This window comes from Antechinus flavipes, chromosome 2 (genome assembly GCF_016432865.1).
Source record: "Antechinus flavipes isolate AdamAnt ecotype Samford, QLD, Australia chromosome 2, AdamAnt_v2, whole genome shotgun sequence".
NCBI classification, from domain to species: Eukaryota; Metazoa; Chordata; class Mammalia; order Dasyuromorphia; family Dasyuridae; genus Antechinus; species Antechinus flavipes.
In genome coordinates, this window is record NC_067399.1 from 20733559 (window position 1) to 20739558 (window position 6000).

Below are 6000 nucleotides of genomic sequence, written 5' to 3' on the forward strand. Positions count from 1 at the left end.
CAGTACTCGTTTTTAGAGGGTTTGATATCCAAATATGCAAAAGCATGACGAAATGCAGAATCTCACTGGTGGATAGAGCTTGTTCTTGAGGGCCAAAAATGATAGATTAGCAGAAGTGTCACAGATTGGGTGAAGCAAAGGGCATCTCCACTTACTAAGTAGTCATAAAATGGTCATCTATTTGTGTTGAGCAAGGAAAAACTGGTTCAGAAGTAGAAAAATAAGTTGGGGGACTTTGCAAAGCATCAATACATCCCATCCCCCCTGAATTTGGACTTGGAATTGGAGTAAAACAGGAGGGAGATATCTGTCAGCATTCTCACGGTTGTGCAAGTGAGCCTCATAATTTGGTAACGAGTATTGAATATTACATTGAAATTTGAGGTCCATTTTAAGAACCTTTTTATCCCTATGTGATTTATATAGAATCTCAAACTGATTAATACTGATTGGAATAAAGGAGAAGGGCAAACAAATTACTTCTCTCAAAGAAACCGGTTTTTAAACGAACAATATTTACTAATGATATCAGCAAAGCAAAGAGAGACAGACACAGAAAGGAGAAACAAAAAGAGAGGAAAAACAAAACACATAAAAGCCAAAAAGCAAACAAGTTAGGAAAACTGAAGTATTAAATATCTAAAAAAAACCACCAAAAACCTATGCTAAAAACAATGCTAAAAAGACGTCATCTCAAATTAAGATAAATCCTTTTACTACAAATAATGCATCTTAATTTGTAGATACATCCTTTTCCACCCATTGAAGATACAACTGTCAACATAAATAAATCTACTGTACGATCACAGTTTCAGAGCGAAGACTCCACAAGTCCAAAAGACAGATAGGAACTATCAAGTGCCATGAATAATCATTTAAATTTGGAAGATGCAGAGTATCTGTGAAATACAATCAGCTATACTTCAATTATTCTAAACAAATGCACTATTAAAAAAATTTCAACAGACTTTGGCTTTAAATGTCCAACCAAAAGAACAATTAATTTTAGAGCTTTTACATCTTATTCAAGAAAAATACCAATGAAATATATCCAGCAGAAAGCAATACGGAGCTGCCTGCCTGGTCACCGGACATGGAGCTCATCTTTCCACCCTGAGGTGAGGCTGAAACGCAAACAAAAAAGCCAGCAGCCTCTTACTCCCAAAAAGCAAACTAGACAGACCGGCCCATGCTGCACAGAAGGGGAACTTATGACCGGGGATGTTCCGCAATGGAAGCAGATTAGGAGTCAGTGTGGGACAGAGAACCCACCCTCCGGCTTTCATCCGCAACTTTTCTCTTCTGGAGCTTCAGCCTCCTCACCCGCCTCCCACCCAAGAATCCCGTCTGCAGCATAAGGGCACTTCTTTGACAAAAGACCATCAAACATCTTTAAAGGATTTTCCTGTCCTTAGTAACCTAAGTCCAACCTTCTTGGATTTATTCCCAAATCCCACAACACACACAACCACAACAACAGTAACAGGAAGCATCTGAATAGTCCTTTACAAACATGACCTCATTTGAGCCTCACAACCTCCATAAGGAGTTGCTCCTATCATCCCCATTTTACAGATGAGGAAATTGTGGCAAAGGTCAAATGATTTGCTAGAGGTCACACAGCTAAGGGTCTGAGGTCCCTCTGACCAAAAGTCTTCCTTGTTCCGATCCAGGATTCTGCCTCTGCCCCACCCAACCGCCTCCTCCCAGGTCCTTTCCCCATCCAACAAGCAGCTCTCTCAACAGTTGCTGAGGCAGGGGGCTTTCCCAGGCCTGTCCAAAGGCTCCTTTTTCCTCCGCTCTCCCAATGGTTCGGGATTCTCGACTGACCTCACACGGCTGCCTCCGTCAAGTCCAGCGGCCCCTCTCGCCACCTCACCTGGCATTCAATTCCCTTCCCAAGCAGGCCCCCTCCCCGTCAGCCCCCAAACCGCTCGACAGCCCCATGGCTCCGGCGCCCTGGCTGCTTCTCGCGCCCCAGGCTCGGGGCACCCTCCCTGGCTGCCCCCGGCCTCCTCTGTGCCCTTCCACAGGAGGCCTCGTCCCCCTCCCTTCTCCATCACCCGCAGTGCTCCCGACCTACAGAAGAGCCTCCTGCCAGCAGGGTGTGCCCCGGGCTTTAGCGGGGAGATGGCGGCAGCTACCTTCGCAGCTGAGGGGCCCGGGCCTGGCACCCGCTGCTGGGGCTAAGTAAGGGCCTCCCTCTGCAGAGGGATCCAAGCCTTTCTTTGCATGCCCCAAGCCCAGGTGACCCTCACAGGTGGCGCCCCCATCAGGGAATGGGGAAGCCGACCCCTGGCCCAGCCCTCCCCTGTCTGACACAGGCTCTCTGGCCCCTGGCCCCGGCCCCAGCCCTCCCCTGTCTGACACAGGCTCTCTGGGCCCTGCCCTCTCTGACCGCCTCCCAGGCTCTGCTCTCCAGCGCCCAACCCACCTCTGACCTGGGCCGAGTGAAGGCCGCATCTCCCCACCTCTGTCCCTTCTGGGGCCCAGCGCCGGGCAGAGGCCCCACTAAGGAGCACCTGCCCGAGGGCAGCAGGAACCTCAGCCCTCCTTCTCCAGCAAAGCCTCCTGGCTCTCCTAGGACCCCTGGTGGGCAGCTCCTTCCGGGCCATCCCAAAACACAACTGGACATCTGAGTCGCTTCTGGACCATCAGGACTAACCAGCGGGACTTCAGGACCAGGAACCCCCTGGGGGGGCCATGGGAGGCGGCCAGGGTCACTCCCAAGGCTGCTGCTGCTGCAGGTTCATCCTCTCCCAAGGACCTCTGGAGAGGACAGGGCTGACCCAGAGTGACCCTTGGGCTGCTGAGCCGGAAGTAAACCCCCTAGAAGGGAGGTCCTGGAAACGCAATGACCTTGCCCCCTCGGAGAGCTACTAGAGCAGCCCCTTCCACAGACAGAGGAGACCTCAAACCCAGGGGCACTGGGGGCTTCAGGAAGCTGTTCCTCCCCTCCAGAACCTGGGGGTCCATACCCCAACACACCCCCTCCCCTCCAGAACCTGGGGGTGTCTGCCTTCCAAGACATGCCCCTTCCCTCCAGAATCTGGGGGGTCGGAACCAAGATACGCCTCTTACTCTCCAGAACCTGGGAATCTATCCCCTGAGACACGCCCCCTCCCCTCCAGAACCTCAGGGTCCACACCCCCAGACACAGCTCCTCCCCTCCAGAACCTGGGGGGCTGCACCCCAAGACACCGCCCCTCTCCAAAGGAGGCCAGGGTCCCGGAAGGGCGGAGTGCTCGTCCCTGGGGGAGGGGGGAGAGACATCACAACGTGAGGGAGGGGAAGGGTCTTCGCCGGCGGGATCCCGCCTCGGGGTCGGCTCTCCTCCGACCTCACCCACCCCTGACAGCCGGAGAAACTGAAGCCCTCTGAGGGGTGGAGAAGCAGGCTCGAGGCCCCGCGGGCAGTGCCGGTACCACTACTCACCCCTCGCTCCCCCCCGGGCGGCCCCGCTCCCGCCTGCTCCGCCTCCGCCTCCTCGGGCCGCCGCTCACCCGGCCGCCGCTGCTGCTCCTCCGCCTCCTGCTGCCCCTGCGCCCGCTCTCCCGCTGCCCGGCCCGGACACCCGACCGGTGGCTCCATGTCTGTGCCTCCCTTACCCGAGACCCACAGCGACAGGCGACCGTTGGCTCCCGGCGCAGGCGCACTGCGCTCCCGCTCGCGCGCCCCGCCCCTGCCTCGCGCCGCCTCTAGCCGAGTCTGCGCGGGCGCTCGCGTTGCTAAGGACGCCGTGCCCTGGGGAAGGTGGGAGACAAAAGGAGGAGGAGAAGGTACGCATGCGTATTAGGAGGGGGGTTAAGCTAGAGGGAGCAAGGGGACTGACAACTGGGGCAGACTCAAGCCCCGCCCCTCACCTGAGGAGTGAAGCGGCGGGAAAAGCGCCTGCGCGAGCGCTGAAGGGCGGGAGGAGGCAGCTTGTGGGCCTCTGGGACCCCGGGAGCAAGCGGGAAAGGCATCCATTGCTCGTGGAACGGACCGCGGGCTTCTAAAGAAACAGAACGTGGAATCCCCGTGCCGGGCTCACTCTCTGCCCCTTGGCTTCCCGGAGAACGCGCCTCCTTTCATCCTGTCTGTATTTTGTTGGCACAGAGCTGCGCGCCCATTACCTTCCCCAACGGACCGTGAGCTCCCCGAGGGCGGGGACTGGCACACAGTAGGTGCTTAAATGCGCGTTCGTAGCCAGACACCGGAAGCTGCCGTCAGCAGCCCCAGGGCTTGTTGGGAGAATTTAGGAGAATGTCGCCTTCCCGCCCCCTTCCCCCCCCTTATCACTTGTACTTGGAGTCAAAAAGAGCCGAGCTCAGACCCAGCCTCAGACGCTCGCTGGTTGGGCGGGGCACGGGCCGGTCATCCCTCCGCAATCGCGGCCCCGCCTCCTTGGGGGTGGGAGTAAGGATCCCCGGAGGCCGGGTTTAGCCGTTGTGTGTGCCCCACTTGGGGGGTGCTCCGGCCGTTGGGGGAGGTGGGGGTTTGGGTTTTGGCGGCCGCGGCAGTGGTCGGTCATTCCCTCTCCGACTCATTCTGCAAATCAGGAAACTGAGGCAAACAGGGTTAAGCCGGGGTCATACAGCGAGCGGGTGTCTGAGGCGGGATTTGAACTCAAGCCTTCCTAATTCCAGACGGGGCTCCGAGTCCCTGGCGGCCTGACTCTCAAAAGCACTTCGCACAGTATTAACTATGAATGACTGAATGCCTCTGAAATATTAAAGCAGTGATGGCGGTGGTGGAGACGGTGGTAGTGATAGTGATGGCGGTGGAGACGGTGGTAGTAGTGATGGTGGTGGAGACGGTGGTAGTAGTGATGGCGGTGGAGACGGTGATAGTAGTAAAGTAACTCCGGGAAGACCTGGAGTCATCTCTTCCCAAGGGCCTCTTCCTAAGGGCCCGATGCCTGGGTATTCTTCAAACTTTCAACCAGGAGGCCCCAGGCCCCAGAACCCCCCAGGTCAAAGGAGATTAAGGTGTATTTGGAAATAGTTAACAGAATAAATAAACAAGGGAGCTGGGAGATGGCACATTTTAAAACTAAGCCAAGAGCAGCCCTTCGGAACCTCCCCTGCTGGCCCCGGTTCTGTTTGAGCTCTACTCAAGTGCTCCAGGCATCTAAAACCGCAAACTGAAGAGAGATGGGGGGGGGGGGGGAGGGAGGGGAGAGGGGAAGGCCGGGAGAAGGAATCTGCTGAGGGAGGAAGCAAGAGTCCTATAGGAGGAGGGAGGGGGACTCTGTGGGGGGAGGGAGAGAGGGTCTGCCCAGGAGGAGGGAGGGTGTAACTTCCCTGCTAGCACCCCAGATACTTCAGAATCATCCGGAGTCAGGATAAGCAAAAGTCCTTAATCTTTATTCTTGGTCCCCAGATGCAGGATTGAACAGGATGGAAGCAGAATCTCCCCAACGCCTTCTCCCGGTCTATGGGAGAGTGTGTCCCTGGCTAGCTTTACCCCACCCCCTAGTCCCTCCCACAATCCTCTCTGCACCAATCATGGAGCCAGCACAGGTTGGGGGAGGGCCATTTCCTGAGCACATGCCCAGAGAGTGTTGTCCAATCACCAGTTAGCCTCAAGTGCTCAGCAGTCCCCACCTCGGTGCATCAGCGCAATAGTTTCAGCCCTTTACGGGAGGCGGGGCTCTGCGGGGGAGGGAGGGGGAGTCTGCCCCGAGAGGGGGGAGGGGTCTGTGCATCTGGGAGTCTCCTGCACCTACAGTACACTGCGATCCCTCTCCCCTTTCAGTCTTATCCCTAACCCCGCCGGGGAAGGGGGAGGCTTCTTGCAGAGACACAGAAGAGGCTCCCCATGTCCTTCTCCAGCTCAGCTCACAGATGAGGAAACTGAGGCACAGGGTGAAGTGAATCTTCCCCAGGCTCGCTGGGCTAGTCAGTGTCCGAGGCTGGATTTGAACTCAGGTCCCTGGACCCTCCCCACTGTCCCTCCCCCCCCCAGTCCCTCACCAGGTCAGTGTAACAGGGCAACAACAGCTCTCAGACTTCTGCC

The 6000-nt window shown here is 56.4% G+C and overlaps 1 protein-coding gene across 5 annotated transcripts in view; it reads right to left on the reverse strand.

The window, feature by feature from the left end:
• Positions 1 to 3634, reverse strand: part of ALMS1 (ALMS1 centrosome and basal body associated protein) — a 110473-nt gene extending 106839 nt beyond the window's left edge. For 2 of the 5 annotated variants that reach the window (XM_051974259.1, XM_051974258.1), the window contains exon 1: positions 3504 to 3633. The gene's annotated coding sequence lies outside the window, so the exon portion shown is untranslated. Of the gene's footprint in view, positions 1 to 3503 lie in introns of all 5 variants that reach the window. The other 3 variants (XM_051974256.1, XM_051974261.1, XM_051974260.1) reach the window with 3 other exon arrangements.
• Positions 3635 to 6000: the final 2366 nt, after the last annotated feature.